The sequence below is a fragment of the Passer domesticus genome, chromosome 6 (genome assembly GCF_036417665.1).
Source record: "Passer domesticus isolate bPasDom1 chromosome 6, bPasDom1.hap1, whole genome shotgun sequence".
Classification (NCBI taxonomy): domain Eukaryota; kingdom Metazoa; phylum Chordata; class Aves; order Passeriformes; family Passeridae; genus Passer; species Passer domesticus.
In genome coordinates, this window is record NC_087479.1 from 69,911,793 (window position 1) to 69,933,157 (window position 21,365).

Consider the following 21,365-nt stretch of genomic DNA (forward strand, 5'->3'; position numbering starts at 1 on the left):
ATCTAATATAGAACATGGTTCTTCAAAATATTCACCACATTTTCAGTACATGGGCCAGTCCTTCTTTCTTAGTGAACTGGTTTAGGACAAATTAGGGAAAATATCTCCAAAGGAGCCCCTTATAGGAAACAAAACCCTCCGCACCTTCCCCCCTCCCCACCACTGGGTTCGGGAAGAATTTCTTCAGAGGGGAAGTGGAAAAAACTTGTTTATTAAAGAACAACAAAAAAAACACTCCCAGCACAAGAGAAATAGCCCGAGATGGCAACAGATGTTTCACCAGTCCAAGGGGTCGAGCCGTTTCTCTCTTCGCTGCGGAGGGTACGAAGCTTCTCTTGCAGACCCCGGACAGAGCCCCTTGCCCGGTGCCGGTCCGATATCTTCGGGGGGGAAAAGGGGGGGGGGGGGGGGAAGGGAAGGAAGGGAACAACAGAAACCGGGGAAAGGAGGAAAAAAAATGGCGAAAAAACAAGCGAGCTAAAAAAGCAAGAAAAAAAAGAAAGAGAAGCAAAGCTAGAAGAGCAAGCAAGCAGCCAGCCGGCCAAGCAAGCATGCCAAAAAGCCGAGCCCCCAGGCAGGGCGGGGGGGGGGGGGAAGGACAAAACGATAGACACAACAAACGGAGCAGGGAACAGAAACTACGATTTGGGATAATAAGCATGAAAATGTCCTGTCCCCACGACATTCCACCCCTTATCCCATATCGTGAACATGTTATTGAACAACGTAAACTTTCTTCTCACTTGCTCCAACCTTCCACACTTACACGTTTTCTTTCATTCTTACTTGCTCAGACCTTCGACACTTTCATATTTCCTTCTGTTTCATGTCTGTATGATCTAATGTACAGACAATGGTGGTCACGCTTAACAAACAATTATATCATCCCACAATCAGATCTCCCTGAGGTACGCAACGGGTTGTCCCATCTTTCTGCATTATCCACCAGGTATAACCTGGTCCTTGAGCAAAGACAATCCCACGAATGGGTTTGCCTGTACTCGAGGCAGGATTAATCCATACTGTCTTCCCCAACAAACCTCTGACATGGGCCACTGGGACTTTATCTCCATCTACTATATTGAGGGACTCAGACTGGGCAGGACCTGCTCGGTTGGTGGAACCTCGAGTGTTAACTAACCAGGTGGCCCTGGCTAAATGCTGCTCCCAGTTCTTGAGAGACCCCCCACCCAATGCCTTCAAGGTGGTCTTTAACAATCCATTGCATCTCTCCACTTTACCTGCAGCTGGTGCATGGTAGGGGATGTGGTATACCCACTCAATGCCATGTTCCCTAGCCCAGGTGTTAATAAGATTATTTTTAAAATGAGTCCCATTGTCTGACTCAATCCTCTCAGGGGTACCATGCCTCCAAAGGACCTGCTTTTCAAGGCCCAGGATGGTGTTACGGGCGGTAGCATGAGACACAGGGTAGGTTTCCAACCATCCTGTGGTGGCTTCTACCATTGTGAGCACGTAGCGCTTGCCTTGGCGGGTTTGAGGCAGTGTGATGTAATCAATCTGCCAGGCCTCCCCATACTTGTATTTGGACCACCGCCCACCATACCATAGGGGCTTCACTCGCTTGGCCTGTTTGATGGCAGCACACGTCTCACAGTCATGGATAACCTGAGAAACACTGTCCATGGTTAAATCCACCCCTCGGTCTCGTGCCCACTTGTAGGTGGCATCTCTACCCTGATGGCCTGAGGCATCATGGGCCCATCGAGCTAGGAATAACTCTCCCTTGTGTTCCCAATCTAGGTCTATCTTTGACACCCCTATCCTTGCAGCCTGATCTACCTGATGATTGTTTTGCTGCTCTTCATTAGCTCTGCTTCTGGGGACATGGGCATCTACGTGGCGAACCTTCACAGGTAGTTTCTCTAACCTGGTGGCAATATCTTTCCATTCTTCAGCAGCCCAAATTGGCTTTCCTCTACGCTGCCAGTTAGCCCCTTTCCATCTCTCCAGCCAGCCCCACAGCGCATTGGCTACCATCCACGAATCAGTGTAGAGGTAGAGCTTTGGCCACTTCTCTCTTTCAGCAATGTCCAGAGCCAGCTGAACGGCCTTAAGTTCAGCGAGTTGGCTTGATCCACCCTCTCCTTCAGTGGCTTCTGCGACCTGTCGTGTGGGGCTCCATACAGCTGCTTTCCACTTCTGATTCATTCCCACAATGCGGCAAGAACCATCAGTAAAAAGAGCATACCGTGTTTCTTCTGCCGGCAGTTGGTTGTATGGTGGTGCTTCTTCCGCTCGTGTCACTTCTTGTTCTTCTTCATCAGCGAGACCAAAATTCTCACCTTCAGGCCAGTTTGTAATTACTTCCAGAATCCCAGGTCGATTCAGGTTTCCAATACGGGCGCGCTGTGTGATGAGAGCAATCCACTTGCTCCATGTAGCACTGGTGGCATGGTGGGTAGAGGGAGTCTTTCCTCTGAACATCCACCCCAGCACTGGTAGTCGGGGTGCCAGGAGGACTTGTGCCTCCGTGCCAATCACCTCCGAGGCGGCTTGGACTCCTTCATAGGCTGCCAAAATTTCCTTCTCTGTAGGAGTGTAGCTGGCTTCAGACCCTCTATAGCTTCGACTCCAGAATCCTAATGGTTGGCCTCGAGTCTCCCCAGGCACCTTCTGCCAAAGGCTCCAGGACAGGCCATGGTTCCCGGCTGCAGTGTAGAGCACGTTCTTCACATCTGGTCCTGTCCTGACTGGGCCAAGGGCTACAGCATGAGCAATCTCCTGCTTGATCTGGGCAAAGGCTTGCTGCTGTTCAGGGCCCCAGTGGAAATCGTTCTTCTTGCGGGTGACCAGGTAGAGAGGGCTCACAATCTGGCTATACTCCGGAATGTGCATTCTCCAAAACCCTATGGCGCCTAGGAAAGCTTGTGTTTCCTTTTTGCTGGTTGGTGGGGACATAGCTGTGATCTTATTGATGACATCGGTGGGAATCTGACGCCGTCCATCTTACCACTTCACTCCAAGGAACTGGATCTCTCGAGCAGGTCCCTTGACTTTGCTCTTCTTGATGGCAAAGCCGGCTTTCATGAGAATCTGGATTATTTTCTCTCCTTTCTCAAACACTTCTGTTGCCGTTTTCCCCCACACAATGATATCATCGATGTATTGCAGATGTTCTGGAGCCTCACCCTCCTCTAATGCAGTTTGGATCAGTCCATGGCAGATAGTGGGACTGTGTTTCCACCCCTGGGGCAGTCGGTTCCAGGTGTACTGCACGCCCCTCCAGGTGAAAGCAAACTGAGGCCTGCATTCTGCTGCCAGAGGAATGGAGAAAAATGCATTAGCAATATCAATAGTGGCATACCACTTCGCTGCCTTGGACTCCAGCTCGTACTGGAGTTCCAGCATGTCCGGCACAGCAGCGCTCAGTGGTGGAGTCACTTCATTCAAGGCACGATAGTCCACCGTCAATCTCCATTCCCCTTCAGATTTACGCACAGGCCAGATGGGGCTGTTGAAGGGTGAGTGGGTTTTGCTAACCACCCCTTGGCTCTCCAGCTCACGAATCATTTTGTGGATGGGGATCACGGCATCTCGATTCGTTCTATACTGCCGGCGATGCACTGTCGAGGTCGCAATTGGCACGAGCTGCTCTTCTACCCTCAGGAGTCCTACTGCAGATGGGTTTTCTGTCAGTCCAGGCAAGGTGTTCAATTGCTTAATGTTCTCTGCCTCTACAGCAGCTATGCCAAAAGCCCATCTGAGTCCCTTTGGGTCTTTGTAATAACCGTTCCGGAGGAAGTCTATGCCCAGAATACACGGAGCCCCTGGGCCAGTCACAATGGGATGTTTCTTCCACTCCTTCCCAGTCAGGCTCACCTCAGCTTCCACCAGGGTCAGTTGTTGTGATCCCCCTGTCACACCAGCAATGGAAACAGGCTCGGCCCCCACATGTCCCGATGGTATTAGAGTACACTGTGCACCAGTATCCACTAAAGCGTCATATTTTTGTGGTTCTGATGTGCCAGGCCATCGGATCCACACCGTCCAAAAGATACGGTTTTCCCATGCCTCTACCTGGCTAGAGGCAGGGCCCCTCTACGCCTGTTTATCCTTCTTTCCTGGGGCATATGTCTTGGAGGTTCCCTCAAGGGGATCAGACATGTCATCATCATCATCATACCTGGCTGTTCGGCTACGGGCAACTGGGGCTGCTTTCCTTTTCTTACCTTCCTTCAATTCACGCACTCGTTGTGCCAGAGCAGCAGTAGGCTTCCCATCCCATTTCCTCATGTTTTCTCCAGACTCACGTAAGAAGAACCACAACTCAGCTCGTGGGGTGTACCTTCTCTCCCCAACAAGGGAACGTCTGCGTTGGGTACCAGGGCCTCTAATTTGTACAGCTGAAATTTGGAGGAGGTCTTCCTTAATCTCTTCCCTGAGTTTCTTGCTGCTTTCCTCTATTTTGTCTTCTAGTTCCTGCAGTCGTGTTTCCACAGCTGCAATTCTGGCATGAGTTGGGCCATGTACAGCATCCGCATATGCCCGAAGTTTCTTCGCCATATCGAGTACAGTCTCATATACCTCCTCCCGCTTCATTATTGCTAGCGCAGAAGCATATTCAGGTGGCCCAAGTCGCACCAGTTTCCTCCACATTACAGGTGTGCATGGTACAAAGTCCGGATTCCTAGTTGTTACATCTTCTGAAAAAATGATCTCCACCACTGCCATCTCCCTCAGGCGTTGGATCCCCTGTTCTATGGTCGTCCATCGTGTCTGCTGAACATAGAGGTCATCGGCACACAGATATCTCTGTGCCACGCTGTCCAGGACCCGTTCCCAGAGGCTGTGAGGGCTAGCCCCCCTCATCATGCCTTGGTCGATGACGGGATCATGTGACAGGGATCCCAAATGTCTCGCTTCAGTGCCATCCAGAATGGTAGCCTCCCCTGCCGCATCCCAAAGGCGGACCAGCCAACTAATTATAGATTCGTCGGGCTGTCGCCGATAATCCTTCCTTAGGCCTCGAAGGTCCTTCAGGGAGAAGGAATCAATAGTGGCCTCTGATCTTGTGCCAGTTGCTCTGACTCCTGATTTTATGTCAGGAGGTGTTGAGGGTCCTTCTCCTGCATCGTAATCATCATCATCCTCCACTGGTCGGTCAGTCTTATCTGTACACTTTCCACTTCTTGTACTAGTAGCAACAGCCCTTGGCTGAGGCTCACTGTCTGATTTAACTGCTGGCTTCGAGCTTGGGGTGTTAGCTGCAGCCTGAGTAACTGGGATAGCTGCTGATTTATCTCCCTGTCCCCCTGCCTCTGTCTGCTGCCCTACAGTATCTAGCAGGGTACGATAAGCATATGCCAGGGCCCAGCTCACTGCAAGGATCCTTTTCTCCTTAGGGTTATCCTGGCATTTCCCTTTCAGGTACTTCGCCACCTCAGCCGGGTTCTGAATTTGTTCAGATGGAAAGTCCCAGTCTACCGGATCAGAAAACTCCTTTAAAATTTGGCCCATATCCTCCCATTTCCCACACCACTCAGGACTTTTTACCCTTGGTTGTACCCCTAAATCAGGGGTCTCACCAGCCCCTCTAGAAATTGCAGCCTTCATCTTATATAAACTGCAGACAGTATAGAGCAAGGTTGTTAAATTAAATAACAGAAAGATGGTGTCCTTGGCAGTCAGGGAGAACTGAACATTTTCTAATAGAAATGTAAACAATTCGGAGGAGGAAAAGGAAAGCAAAGGCTGAATAACCTCCTCCCCCATAACAAATTTAACACACAGCCGCAACCACGAATTATACATTCCTGGAACCGATAACAACATTTTTATAAGCCCCTTGCAAAGTATCACACTCAAGCCCAGCCCGATGAATATTCTGGTTAGTGCCCTTCTGCTACAAAAGCTACGTATTAGGGACAATACCGGAGCTATTTCTGGATAAGAAAATAACCCCAGTGACCATAAAGCTATGAAAACTTCAAAGAACTCTAATGACCAGAGATAGAGGCAGGCTTTCACTCCAAATGACATTACAACTTTAAAAGGAGACATACCAATATTCCCACAAACAGTTAAAGCCAAAAAATATTATTAGAGTAAAGCTTTTTCCACTTCGTCCGGTATCCCCGTACGGGCCACCAAATTATTTGAACTGGTTTAGGACAAATTAGGGAAAATATCTCCAAAGGAGCCCCTTATAGGAAACAAAACCCTCCGCACCTTCCCCCCTCCCCACCACTGGGTTCGGGAAGAATTTCTTCAGAGGGGAAGTGGAAAAAACTTGTTTATTAAAGAACAACAAAAAAAACACTCCCAGCACAAGAGAAATAGCCCGAGATGGCAACAGATGTTTCACCAGTCCAAGGGGTCGAGCCGTTTCTCTCTTCGCTGCGGAGGGTACGAAGCTTCTCTTGCAGACCCCGGACAGAGCCCCTTGCCCGGTGCCGGTCCGATATCTTCGGGGGGGAAAAGGGGGGGGGGGGGGGGAAAGGGAAGGAAGGGAACAACAGAAACCGGGGAAAGGAGGAAAAAAAATGGCGAAAAAACAAGCGAGCTAAAAAAGCAAGAAAAAAAAGAAAGAGAAGCAAAGCTAGAAGAGCAAGCAAGCAGCCAGCCGGCCAAGCAAGCATGCCAAAAAGCCGAGCCCCCAAGCGGGGGGGGGGGGGGGGGAAGGACAAAACGATAGACACAACAAACGGAGCAGGGAACAGAAACTACGATTTGGGATAATAAGCATGAAAATGTCCTGTCCCCACGACACTTAGGAAATGTGTTTATTGCTTGTGTAGTTACTACGATTCAAGCACACACTTCAGATGCTTTCCTAAGTGAGATTACAGTAGGAAACAGTAGATTCTAGAGATCTTGCTTCAAGTGTTTCCACTTCTGATTATACCTCTACTCCCTCTCTTAAGAAACCATTATTATTCAGTAATAAATTCCTCCAGAGATTTCTTGGAGGGTTTTTTAAGGATAAATGCTATAGAAGGGCAGATGTGTGCCATGTCAGATGGCTGTAAAAGCATTGCTGGCAGGAACTGAAGTTTAGAACAAGAACTGCATCCTCACATATCACAGGAGAAGACAACGTTTTTGGTATCTGGGCAAGTTCATTTGAAAACTGAGGAAGTTGTTTATGTAAAAAGCACTAAAATACTATAACTGACCACAAAACACACTTTCTCAAGTTAAATGTTCTGAGCTAGCTTCAGATTAAAACAAAATTTCCAACTATTGCTATATGGAATATGACAAACTCAGTGGTGCTGACCACTTCCAATCACCTAAGTGGTGTGGGAAAAACAGAAGGGATCAGGATTTCTTTTTCCAGGTGTCACCCCATACCCTAACTTTGCAAACTCTTCCAACTTTTTAAAATAGAAATGATAATGTGTCTTGTCTATCTCCTTCTCATTCTGCAGCTAAACCAGTTTGATGATCTTACATGTTTTGGCCTCTTTTCTCCTTGCTTGCAGTGTGGAAGAATGGGGATATGTGGTTTCTTTGGGGCATGGAAAGAGCTGACAGAAATGTTTCCTCTCCAGCTTGACCTTATTCCTAGGAATATTCTGTTCCACATCACCTGAGGGACAAGCTGAGTGTCTCTGAGCCCCCAGGGTTTCTGTCTCCTATCAAGCACTGAGAGCACAGCTGAAATTCTGTAGCACAGGCAGCACCAGACACCCCCACACTGCAGTTTGAGTGCTGCTGCACTTTCCTTGGGCAGGATTTGGTACCACAAGAGTGCAGAGTCTGGAAGAGAGACCTGAAGTGCTTACAGCAGGCTGCATTGCTAAACAGCCACTCACATGCCACGAGCCACTGTCTTGTGTTTCCAGTCAGCTGAAATTACAATTCCTGTGCCTGGAACACAAAGGTCTTCAGCACAAGGACAGCAGAACAATCTCACCATGTTCTGGTGGGCTTTCCACAAACCACTTGGCAGTAGCTTTATTCCTTCCTGTGCAAATGTTCAGGTTAACCCCAGCAAGCATGAGCTTTCAGTACCTGCTCTGGGAGTCCATACTACCCATGGAGAAAAGGATTTCTAGTTAAAATTGCACTGTGGGCAGGACACACTCGATTCCCCTCCCTCTGTGCATGGGCTGGAGGAGATGTGGTTTGAACACTTCCAATTCTGGAAACCTACTTAGGGTCCTCAGTCAGAAATCATAAAGCCAGTCCTGAATGCTGCTATTGAAAATAAAATAAAATAAAATAAAATAAAATAAAATAAAATAAAATAAAATAAAATAAAATAAAATAAAATAAAATAAAATAAAATAAAATAAAATAAAATAAAATAAAATAAAATAAAATAAAATAAAATAAATAAAATAAAATAAAATAAGAATCAGGCTGCATGTACGTGCTGAAACGAAAGTTTGCAGTTCTGTCCAGTGACAGAGAACCATGAGAACTCTTATATCAGTTGCATTTGGACAAAGCAGAGGACACTTCTTCCTAGTGATAGAGAAGACATTTGTAGCCTCCATCTGCTGCTGAACACACAAGCCAGGCTTTCAGCCTTTTGCTCTCTGTAGGGAGCTGGTACAAGTCAGTCACCTGGGACTGAGACAGATCAAAGGTCTCCAAGTCTGGAATGCTTTCCAGCACCCTTCAGGGACCAGCACTGAGCCAGCCAGGAGTTAACACACAGTGCTTCCAGCATGTTTGCCATTCCAGGAATCCCTTTTCTTTTGCATGAACACCCATAAACATCCATACCTGTACAGTCTGGCTCTGCCATACCCATTCAGCACTCTGCCTCGTGTTTCCCCAGCCTCTCCCTCAGCTTTTGTGGGCAAAGCACCCTGTGCACCCAGGCGTTCTGCAGAGCCACACTCTGAGCCTGCTGAGCCTGTCAAAACAACTCTGTTGTTGTGGAAGCCAAGAATATGGGTTTTTTTCTCCACTGGGAAAGTCTCAGACACACGAGGTGGTTTCTGAGTTTTAAATTGTACTGGACACAGGAGGTTTTACAGAGGGTCACCCACTATTGATTAAAGAGAACAGCTTGCCTTCCATGCTATAATTCAATCCATTGTTCCTGTACCTCCACTTGCTAGGCCTGTTATTACCTTTTTCCCAACCCTTTTCTACAACATCCTTCTCTCTACAGATCTAATTCAAATACTTTTGCTAATGCCATTATATGATTTTCTTCTGAATAGGGAACATGTTTTGATTAAAAACCTTGACATTATGTTCAGGATAATCTACCAACCAGTTTCTCAGATGACAAGCTGATAGAAGGCAGCATGTATCTAAAGAGTTTACAATCATATCCCTGTGTTATCTTAATTAATGCAGTAAGACCTGTGCATAGAATTCACTCTCTTCATAATATATTGACAGCTGACCTCATTCCTCCATGGCATTTTTAAAATGCATTTATTGTGCTGCAGTGTGAAAACTTAGAGAAACCCTCTATTACAGAGGAAATTCACATATTGTAATATTTACTTATAATAATTAGTCTCAAGGTGTTCTGAAAGATACAACCAAAGGAATAGAATGAGAGTCCATGATGACAACAAATGAGTGTGCTGCAAAACATATGCTTGTGGTATTGATCATGCTTTTCATGCATGAAAGGGAAATAAAGGCCTTCTACATCAACCATTTCTGTTACTATTCCTTTTTTAAAATTTGTTTTCCTCTGGCCAGTGGTTTCAGTTTGGTTAGGATAGAAAGAAACAGAAGAAGAATGAAAGGAAGAGAAGGAAGAGAAGGAAGAGAAGGAAGAGAAGGAAGAGAAGGAAGAGAAGGAAGAGAAGGAAGAGAAGGAAGAGAAGGAAGAAGGAGCTTCTGCTTCTTAATAATTCAATTTTTTTTTTTACTGAGGAGTCCATAGCATTTTCTGGACGAAGGTGACACACACTTTGAATTGTATAAGCAATAAAAACCCATTACTGTGGACCCAGGCAACTCAATTTAAGAGTTGTAAAAATATTTGAATATGAGAAGCTGGAGTGTACTCTTGTTATAATTTATTGATTTGAATAGAGATTTGTGTTTCAAAATGGCCATTCCACTAGCCAAAGTTCTGATCTGACTGCTAACCAAAGCAAACAGAACAAGCAACAGTAAGATGACCTTTTGCTTTGTACTTTGGTGGGTTTTTAGCTTATCCAATTGCCATGTGATCACAAAGAGGCCCCAATTAAGTATAGTTATATCATCTACACAGACTTGGAAAATCTTGTAACTACTGTCTGGTACTAAGAACAGTAAAGACATGAGAGGTTTTGCCACTCTGCTAGACTGTCTGTGAGTCAGATGGTTTGGTGTGGAGCAGGGTGGCACCTCCACAGACAAGGGGCGTGAGTCACCCCTGTGAATGCCCTTGTGGGGCACAGCTGGGAGGGACATTGGCCCAAAGTGGCTTCCCAGGGAGCTCCAGCTGCTCTTCCCTCCAAGCTCAGCAGCAGGATTTCAAGCCTGAGAGCTGTCCTGAGCTGCTCTTTGTGGCCAGGTTTGTTTGTGTGAGGTGGGGCACAGCCTGGCTGCTGATTTCACCAAGTCAGCTTCTTTTCCATCTGTCTCTTGGGGCTGCCCCGCTGCTCTCTCTTGTCCTTCATGCTTCACAGAGGGATGGTTTGGCTATTAAGCCAAAGGCTGGCTCAAAAACTGTGCCTTTCTGTGGAGCATGAAAAGCAGCAGGGAAGAGCAAAGCACCTATGGCTCCTGGGGAAAAGCTGGCAGGGGCTGAGAAGCCAAATCCTCTGTACACTGAAGTTAAATATCTCAGATGGAGTGAAAGGACAGATGGAGCCAGACAGAAAAGCAGTGCCAATGTTGTATAGCACTGAAGTTTAGAAAAGTGATACAAAATTCAGCAAGAATGTGACCAATGTGACTGGAGACATCAAGGGAGGGACAACATTTGAAATCTACATCCTCACTCATACCAGATGCTGTGAGTATCTTGAAGCCAGTATAAATCTGAATTCTTCTACATTGTAACTTCCTAAGGTGTATCATACTATACAAATGTCCTCAGGAATTGAATTGTGATCACATATAGACTGAAAAAAAAAAGAATTATTTTCTCACACCTTGTACCATTCCACAGGAATCAGCAATAATGTGTTATACAAAGAAAAAAAGGAGAGTACACATCTCAGCCAACACCTCGTCCTCCATTTTAATTGCAACAGCCTCCCAGAAGATTTTTTGCTCTTTAAAACTCATCTTTTCATGCAATTCACCACACACTCTTCATATAGCTCTCACCACTCTCTTCTTCGACAGCTTCCTAAACACTTAATACTCCTGACTCTTGACATTTAAGAATCTGTTTTGCTTCAGAAAAATGCCAAATCCACCATACTAATCTCCATTTTACCCACCTCACTGCTCCCTCTCCCACTTATGCTCCAGATGGGCCCAGGAAAATTTTCTCAATGATTTTTATTTTTCCTTTTTAAACTTCCTTATTAAAAAACAACAACAACAACAACAATAACAAAAACAAAAAAAAACCCCAACCCCCCCCCAAAAAACCCCCAACAAACAAAGAAAAAAACCCAAAAAAAACCAACCAAACAACCCCACCCAACCAATTTTTATACGAAAATCTCAAATTTTCTCCCAATTTTCAAGTCCCAAACAGTGCATGCCAGATACTATTTCTTAGAACTGCATTAAGTTTTCACTGTCACACAGCTATTCTCCAAAGCTGCTGTTCACCTGCTTCTCAACCTTCTACAAGTCTGGGTTTTTCCACAGTGTCCTCATTATTATCTGAATTTCTGAGGCACTGTGATCCTCCTCCAGCAAAGTGCTGAGAGGAAAAGGAAAGGCCAGTGCAGCTGTTCCAGTCTCCTCTCACCCCATTGCCCTGCTGATATTCACACCTTCCTCTCTTCACAAAGGAGACTTTCCAGTCTGGTTTCTTCCAAAACATCATCAGATGGTTGCTTGTGAATACAGGAGGACCCTATGGAAAATCCTATGGGATACACTGCAGTAACAGTTTTGTCTCTTCTGGGATTTTGGAAGCTTTCCCTTGCCACGCAGGAGTTTTTGGTCCATTACAAACACAGTTATGAGGAATATGGGTGAGACTGAAGCTGCCAGAGGTCAGGCAGACTTGTCTCCTGAGTTTCAGACAGAAGGAATCAAGACAGGGACAGAATTCTGAATCATCACCTTTCAGGATGTTTTGGGTTCAATCCATGCCTGAATCCAATCTCTGACCCATTGAACTTCTATTTTCAAACAATAAATCCCCATGACCTACTTCACCACTCTTGCAACCTGCCCAGTAAATCAGGGCAAAATAATAACAGGGAAAAAAAGTGAAAAATGTTACCTCTCAACACTCTCAGCTATTAAGCTGCCTACTACTGAAACTAACACCCAGTCAGGTTGTTAGTAATGCTAAATTATTAGATTTATCTACATTCTCATGCCTACATGTACAACTAATAATACGTGTTTGTATAAATATAATTTCACACACAGACACTCTATATAGGTAAAATAAACATACTCAGAAGGCGTTTTATGCACTGGTTTAAACAAAATATTGAGGTGTGTCAGAGTCAATAGACAGAGGAGAGGGAGCTGTGTTTTATGTTGAGGAAGGATTTGTTCTTCTTTTGTTCCTGGTTATTGTGGGAGCAGTTATTTTTTGTTAGTTCACTTTGATCCTCCATGAAATCAAGTGAAACTTGTGAAAATGAAAACAAAGAATTCTCTACAAGTTTGAACACATTTGGTTGCTTGTGCTTCATTGGCCAAACCAAGTAGTTTTTAATTTTGCTGGTGTTTGCAGGCTTATTTCTATATTCATGTTTTGAAAATACAATGACAAAACCCAATTCACTGGCTGTGAACATTTAATCAAAATTTTGGTTTTCAGAAGCACTTAATCCATGCCTAGAACTTAAAGGTCTCCAGTAGGAATGTGAAGGATCAGGTTTTAAATTACCAAAAAGTAAAACCCAAACTAGGTACCAATAGCACATTGCCAACATTAAATTTTTCACATCTCCCCTTTTAACCAATTTTGTTTTGATACATTGTGGATGAATAAAAGCAGTATTGTGTTTTTTGCAGAGGCTGCTTGCTACTGGACATGCACATGGGGAAAGTGCAAATGATATTTCCCTCATTCATTTTTGAATCACTGTGAATTACACAACTGAACTTTCCGTATTCCAAACATAAACAGACTAAAATGAGCCAAACAATCTCTTTTGGGATGCTCCTCCTCTTTATGAGCTGGTTTTACAGATATACAGGCAGTGTGGTGCTGAGACAGCCACTGGAGGTTTAGGAAACGTTTAGCCAAAAAGTTGAAGAAGGAGAAGCCAAACATCAACTGGCATTTAACTGAAATGTTACAAGGAGATAAGGTTCCATAAAAGAACATTGTTCTGCACTTATCATTATCCTACAGCCTAGAAAAACTAGTAAAAGATACATTAGCATCTAAGGAAGAAAAAGTATTTTTAATTTCCCATTCTCCCTGAAAAAACTAAAATAAAAATCCCTTGCTACTGATAGCTGGAATTGTGATGTAAAAATTGAGAATAGAAACTGCTGAGAAAGCTTATGAGTACCCCTCTAAATACCTGTAAGCCCCAACTATCAGTGTGCAGTTGGAGGGAAAATTTCCCCCACTCTACTCAGCGCTGTATTGCTCATACTTTACCATATTCATTAATAAATAAATTGATTGCTGCTTGAATATTGGCGTAGTCAAGCTTATCATTTATAACACCTGTGATAAACAAAACCCTCCCCCACCAAGGAATCCACAATTTGCTTATAAACTTCCTTCTCCTAAGCAGACAGTCTCGCTGTACCCCATTGCACCCCGGTCGGGTCCGTCCTGGCCACTAGAAAACTCAGACTGAGACTATTTGCTAGGTTCTTTTCCATCCATCTCCCAGGTCAAACAAAAACACCCAAGAATCACCAGCCATAGGAGTTTTTAATGTTGTGCACTGTGCCTCCCCTAATCCCCGGGAGTCACCCCCACCCAATTTTAAGGTGCCCCAGTCCGGTCCGTCCCAGCCACCGGAATACTCACGAAACCCAAGATTCTTGAAACGAAAATCTCGGAGGTAGTCCTTGAACCAGGGGAAAACTCCTCTCACGTCTGGAACGGAGGGGGTTGACTTTCCCGGGAGCTGCAGCAAGCAGAAAGTGTGCGAATTCACCGGCAGCGCTTGACGGAGCACGAACTTCACTTGGCAGCAGCGTCCGTGCGCCCTGCAGACAGCTGAGGTGTGCACCAGCGTGCCCCAATCCCTGCAGGCGATCGGGGCAGGCCCAGGAGCGGCCGTGCCCGACCTCTGCCGCCGGCCGGCAGGGTCACGCTTCGGCTGCTGAAACGCGGGCTCAGCCTCTGAGATTCATTGTAAAGGAAATAAGGAACGACCCCGTGCTGGCTTCTCCGAGCCGCTTTATTTCTGTCCCGCGCCAGGATGGCGCTGCTTGGAATCGGCAGCGTGGCACAGGAGCTGTTCTTTGCTGCGGTGGCAGCAGCGCCGGCGTGAGAAGATGGTGCAGCACTCGCAGGCAGCGGCAGCGCGGCGGTGACAGTCTCTGTCCTGGTGGCGGGGACAGTCTCTCTCCTCACGGCGGGGACAGTCTCTCTCCTCACGGCGGGGACAGTCTCTGTCCTCACGGCGGGGACAGTCTCTCTCCTCACGGCGGGGACAGTCTCTCTCCTCACGGCAGGGACAGTCTCTCTCCTGGCGGCGGGGACAGTCTCTCTCCTCACGGCGCTGGCAGCAGCGGTGCTCGTGTGAGCGATCCCCCTCTCGCCAGGAGCCGTGGCTCACAGGAGGCTCAGCGGTGCCGGCGGCGCGGGCAGGAGCCAGGCGGCCGATGCCCCGCGGGGTGACCTCCTTTCCCGGGCGGAGAGGGGTGCCGGCTGCGGAGGGGGAGCCGGCGGGGCACGGGATCCGGCAGAGCGCGGGAGCCGTGCAGCTGGAAGGGCAGACAGTGGCACAGAGCCGGGAGGCAGAGAAAACAGCGGCTTTTGCGTAAGAGAGAGCGGGAAATCGGGGTGGGGGTTAGGTCAGAAGCTAAGATGGGAAAGGCATAAACCCATAGCAAAGAGAGAAACCCGGAACTGACAGGGAACTTACCAGGCTAGGGGAAAAAACCACTGCAAGTGCCCTGGCTAGACAGGAGGCAAACATAGACTAAACATCTTCAAACTGCCATTCCAGCCAGACAGGGAAAGACCAAACATACTCAAACCCAGTGCAAGAGGAGACCAAACAACCTCAAAAAACCCCACTGCCACAGGCAGAGCTCAGCTGCCCTTGGGGGCTGCAGGAACAGTCAGGAGCCCAAAGAGCCTCCATGGCTGTGCTGAGACCAAGGCTGGAGCAGGGAAATGCAGGGCTGCTGCGGGATGGGGAGGGCATTGAATTCCAGCACACACCTCAGCTCTCTGATGATCCCGGCACCATGCTGGGCCCTGTTTCACACTGGAGCAGAGCAGATGTTGATGGGACAGGAGCCCTGCGGGGCAGTCAGGGACCTGCAGCTTGCAAGGTGCTCTGCTCTCCCTCAGGTGCTCTCGGAGAGATCCAATCCCAGCTGGGCACCTCAGGGCACAAGTGGCACTGCCTGTTCATGGGCACACAGCTGATGGCTGCCTGGAAAGGGGCACAGGTTTTAATACTTGCATATTTCATCATATACAAGCAAACCTTTATTACCTGGGTCACTTGAGTACATTTAAGAAATGGCAAAGTTATCCCATCGGGAACAGGAAATTATTTCCTGGATCTCATGGATTCTTCTACTGATGTCAGGAGAAGAAATACTGATCTTCCCCTCTATTTGAGCCACCAACATTCAGTCTAATATTTCATGACCCCCTCCTTCAGGTGTTTCCAGCTCTCCTGGTTAAATGGCCATGTCTAAGGACATCTCTTCAATTGGAGCAGCTGGATCTATGCCCTTCCCCTTGCTCCCAGATTTCCTCTTGCAGCTGTTTCCTCCAAACAACTCTCTCAAGAAGACCTTTAGAAGGACTTATTATTATTTTGTCCTTTGAGTTGGCCTCCCTGGAGAAATACCAACAAGAGATTCTCAGAGGCTCAAAACAGCCTTTACTGGGAACTTTAGAAAATTAGAGAAATTTTGGCAAAAGGTTTATTGTGACATTGTAGTGTTATAGTTTGTTAATTTAAGATTTTTCTAATTTTGAGATTTCTTAATTAATGTATTCATGAGTGTGGTGGGTTTTATTGTCACTTGAATATTTATATATTTATTTTGTTGTGAGATAGGATTAGGAGAAAAGTAAAGCAGGCTTAAAATTTTAAAAGGTTATAAAGAAAGTGTTAATAAAAGTAACAAAAAGAAAAAAGGGAGTAATGTGAAATACAAAGCTGTGTTTCATGTCAGGTACATACAGGCAACGTGTATATCTGTGATTGTGATATGTGTAGAAACTGACTGTGGGACAGTTATAAAGACAATTCTAATAAATAACTGAGGAAGGAAAGCATGGAAGAAGGCCTTTGAACCTCTCCTTTGTTCACAATTAATCTTTATAAATCTTGATTTAGGAGCATTTGAATTAAAGCTTTAAGGATGTTGCTGTTTGACAGGAATTTTCTGCTTTGAGCTAAAAAGAGTTTTGCAATAATAACCTTTTGAAGTATCATTTTAGAATATTGTTTGTAGTAAGGATCTTTGAAACTATAGCTTTAGAAGATATCAAAAGGAAACATGCTTATCTCGACGCATTAACAAAACAGTGAAAAGCAGCTTAACAAAGGAAGATGAACATCTACCCAAGGATTGATAGTTTCCACCAAGGGAAGCTGGATATCACTGTTATGAGATTTGCAATTAAAAGGTGAACCCATCTGGAATCTGGACCTCACCAGCTGAGAGATTTCTTCCTTCTTTCAGAAGACAGACACCACCATCTGGGGATACTCCTTTCTGGGATACATCCTGAGAAAAACTAAATCATAATAGTGTATAGAATTGTGACATAAAAATTGGGAATGGAAACTGCTGAGAAAACTTATGAGTACCCCTATCAATGCCTGTAAGCCTCAACTATCGGTGTGCAGTTGCAGGGAAAATTTCCCCCACTGTTACCAAGTGCTGTATTGCTCATACTTTACCATATTAATTAATATATTGATTGCTGCCTGAACATTGGTCTAGTCAAGCTTCTCATTTATAACACAATGAGACATAATCCCTGCTGGGATTGCATGGGACATGGGTGCCAATGCTGTGCCCAGGCCGGCTCTGCTGTGCCCGTGGCAGCGCCAGGGGAGTGCCCTGTGCCTGCCCTGAGCCCTGCAGGAGCCTTTCCTTGGCTGTTGTGTGCCCTGCCCAGGGCAGGAGGGCACTGCCGGAGCGGCTTTGGTGGCCCCGGGCACCCGGCCGGGCTGCAGCCGCTGCAGGGGCTCCTGGGGAATGTTGCAGAGCAAAGCTGAAAGCAAACAACAGTTTCTGGAGGGGATTCTGCCCCTGGGCTGTGCTGGGAGCCCAAGGGCAACAGCCCCAAGTGCTGGAGCTCAGTGTCCCTCGGCCAGGCCGTGTTCCCTGGCTCTGCCCTGTCCCTCTCCTGTCCCTGTCCCTGTCTCCTGTCCTTGTCCCTCAGCTCTCCCCTGTCCCTGTCCCCTGTCCCTTGGCTCTGTGGGGTCGGAGGTGGCAGCAGGACCCGGGGCAGCCCTGGGGGAGAACAACCCTGAGCCCCAGCTGGGCCAGTTGCCCCAGTTCCCCCAGGGGTGCCCAGGTCACTCCCAGCATGGGCCCTGTGGCTCCCAGTCACACCCAGTATGATCCCAGTAACTTTCAGTTGCATTCATTACAATCCCAGTATGATCCCAGTCACTCCCAGAATGATCCCAGAATGGTCCCAGGTGTTACCATTCAACCCTAGGATGGTTCCAGCCTCTTCCAGTATGGTTCCACTCACCCCCAGTATCATCTCAGTCACTCCCAGTACTCTCAGTACAATGCCCTTTTCCCCCACTATCATCCCAGTATGGTTCCAGTTACTCCCAGTACCATCCCAGTCACTCCCAGTATATTATTCCAGTAGCTTCCTTTATGATTGCTCTGTGATTCCACTCACTCCTGGCCTCTCCCAGTATATCCCAGTTGCCTGCAGCGTGCTTCCACGCACTCCCAGTTGCTCCCAGTAGCTTCCACCATGATTCCAGTTGCTCATAGCGACTCCCAGTCAACTCCAGCATGATTCCAGTTACTCCCTGTATATCCCAGTTGCCCCAACATAGTCCCAGCTGTTCTCAGCTTGCTCCTAGTGACTTCCAATATGATCCCAGTATGACCCCAGTCACCCTCACTGTGGTCCCAGTTGCTCCAGTATGATCCCAGTTGCTCTCAGTTGCCCCTAGCACTGGCCCAGTCATTCCAAGTGTGATCCCATTCTCCCTCAGCATGGTCCCAGTCAAACCAGTCACCCCCAGTATGGTTACAGACACTCCCAGTATATCCCAGTTGCCCTCAGCATACTCATGGTCCTTTCCAGTCACATCCAGCTAACCCAATATAGTTCCAGTTTCCACCAGTATGATCCCAGTCACTCCCAGTATATCCCAGTTGCTGCCACTATGATCCCTACTGCCCCACTTCTGGTCCTGCTAGGTTCCAGTGTGCTCTGATCCTGCTCCCAGTGGGTCCCAGTCCTGGGTGTGGTGTGTCCCAGTGTATTCTGGTGTGTCCTGGGGTATCTCGGTGTACCCTGGTGTGTCCCAGTGTCCCGGTCCATCCCAGCCTGTCCCAATCCATCCCTGTCCCGGTCCATGCCTGTCCCAGTCCATCCCAGCCTGTCCCAGTCCATGCCTGTCCCAGTCCATCCCAGCCTGTCCCAGTCCATCCCTGTCCCAGTCCATCCCTGTACCAGTCCATCCCTGTCCCAGTCCGTGCCTGTCCCAGTCCATCCCTGTCCCAGTCCATCCCAGCCTGTCCCAGTCCATCCCTGTCCCAGTCCATCCCTGTCCCAGTCCATCCCTGTACCAGTCCATCCCTGTCCCAGTCCGTGCCTGTCCCAGTCCATCCCTGTCCCAGTCCATCCCAGCCTGTCCCAGTCCATCCCTGTCCCAGTCCATCCCTGTACCAGTCCATCCCTGTCCCAGTCCATGCCTGTCCCAGTCCATCCCAGCCTGTCCCAGTCCGTGCCTGTCCCAGTCCATGCCTGTCCCAGTCCATCCCAGCCTGTCCCAGTCCGTGCCTGTCCCAGTCCATGCCTGTCCCAGTCCATCCCAGCCTGTCCCAGTCCGTGCCTGTCCCAGTCCATCCCAGCTTGTCCCAGTCCATCCCAGTCTGTCCCAGTCCATGCCTGTCCCAGTCCATCCCAGCCTGTCCCAGTCCGTGCCTGTCCCAGTCCATCCCAGCTTGTCCCAGTCCATCCCAGTCTGTCCCAGTCCATGCCTGTCCCAGTCCATCCCTATCCCAGTCCATGCCTGTCCCAGTCCGTGCCTGTCCCAGTCCGTGCCTGTCCCAGTCCATGCCTGTCCCAGTCCATCCCTGTCCCAGTCCATGCCTGTCCCAGTCCATCCCAGCCTGTCCCAGTCCGTGCCGGTCCCTTCCCAGCCGCCGTTTCCCGGATCCTGCCCCTCCCGCCCCCGGAGCTGCCGCCGGATGCCCCCCAAGGTGCTGCCGGGGCTCGGGGGCTTCGTGTTGGGCTTCGTCTGCTGGGCTGGGGCTCGGCCTCCCCTGCGGGAGAAGGTGAGGGGGGTCCCCGGGGGTCGTGTCCCCCCTCAGAGCGCGTCTGACTCCCCCATGTCCCCCCATGCCGGGGTCACCCCCTTTTCTCTGCCCAGAGCTCCCGACCCAGCTCCTGCTCCCCCTGGGAGGGGCTTTGGGGACTCCCCCGGGGACCCCCTTGAATCCCCATTTTGGGGCACTGGGACCCCCCTGCATCTCCTTCCCCAGTTCCAGGACCCCCTGCACTCCCTTGTCCTGCACCAACACCCCCTGCACCCCCTTTCCCGGGTATCCCCCTCTGCCAGCCCCTGGGTTCCCTGTTTCCATGAGCCCAGGGACCCCCGGACCCCCATTCCTGGCTAGCCCGGGGCACCTCACCCCCAGGCCTCCCTTTGCTGGGAAACCCGGGCTGGGCACGGGGCTCTGCAGCTGCTCTGGGATTTGTGATCCCCCAGAGGAAAGGGAGGGAACAGGAGAGAGAGAGACAAGGGGATCGGCAATCAGGGATCGCAGTCCCAGCTCCCAGTTCTGCTCCGCTGGGGCTGGGACCCGCAGCCACAGGAAAAATGGATCCAGGATCCCAGTTGTCTTAGGTTGCAAATAGGGGAATTCTATTCCTATCTGTTAGAGGTGGGGCACTGATTGTCTGTTCATTGGGCACTTTTCTTAATCTCTTCCACAACCAATCCCCCCCCCCGCCACTTTGTACAAGGGCAGGCAAGGACAGGACAAGGGAGACTGGATCCAAATGGAGACAGATTAGGTTTAGCTAAGGGATTCAGAAAAAAAGACTCTCCTGGAACAGGTTGCCCAGAGAAGGCGTGCATGTCCCGTCCCTGACAGTTGTCAAGGCCGGGCTGCACGGAGCTCCAGACAAGCCGGTCTAGTGCAAGGGCTCCCCAGCCACAGCAGCGGGGTTGCAGCCATGGGATTCTTCAGATCCCTTCCAAGCCCAGCCATGCCACGACTCCATGATTCTGGGATGCTTCCCCTTCTCATCCTCTGGCAGAAAAAGAAACTTGGCCCCAAGTTCCACACTGCAGCCCATGTCTTTTGGCAGCCTGCAACTGTCTCAAGAGAGGATGAAAAGAGATGACATTACTGACACGATTTCCCTTTTCGACTTCAAAATTCAATGCTGCACTCCTGTCCACTCAGGCAAAACTGTCAGAAGAGGCAATTCTTCCCCATGAAATGCTTCGTCTCACCCAAAGAAGAAAGAAGCCACAAGCCAGCACTCTTCTTTATTGCTCCATTGTTTTCTTTGGTTATTTCTCTAATAGGAATGACTTTGGGGTGTGATTTGTTTCTTTCTCTCTTTCGTTCCGCGGGGCACAGAAGCAGCAGCAGCGCTTCTCTCGATGGGTTTTCCGTTCGACTTTCCACTGGCTCCCCATCCCCTTCTCGCTCTCACACTCGCTCTGCTCCCGTCCCGTCCCGTCCGTGTCCCACCTCTCCCGCCCGGCTCACGCCGCGTCCCGCACGGCGCCCCTCGGCGGGGCCGCCCCGTGCCCGCCGCTGCCCGGCCCGCCGTGCTTCCGCCTCCGCCGGGCTCCCTCCGTCCCGCCCGTGGCGCCGCTGGAGGTGCCGCTCGCTCTGCTGCCGGCGGAGCAGCACGGTCTTTCGGCTCCGCCTGGCGCGGGCTCTGGCCCGGCCCCGGCCGAGGCCCCGGCCCCGAAGGAAGCCCCTGCCACGGTTCCGCCCGCAGC

The 21,365-nt window shown here is 48.8% G+C and overlaps 1 long non-coding RNA gene across 1 annotated transcript in view; it reads right to left on the reverse strand.

Annotated features, from left to right (window-relative positions):
* The window catches only part of LOC135303947 (uncharacterized), a 25,640-nt gene extending 11,397 nt beyond the window's left edge, over positions 1–14,243 (reverse strand). Inside the window, exon 1 of the long non-coding RNA XR_010365370.1 lies at positions 14,021–14,243. This is a non-coding gene — a long non-coding RNA (uncharacterized LOC135303947). The remainder of the gene's footprint in view (positions 1–14,020) is intronic.
* Between the last annotated feature and the right edge of the window lie 7,122 nt (positions 14,244–21,365).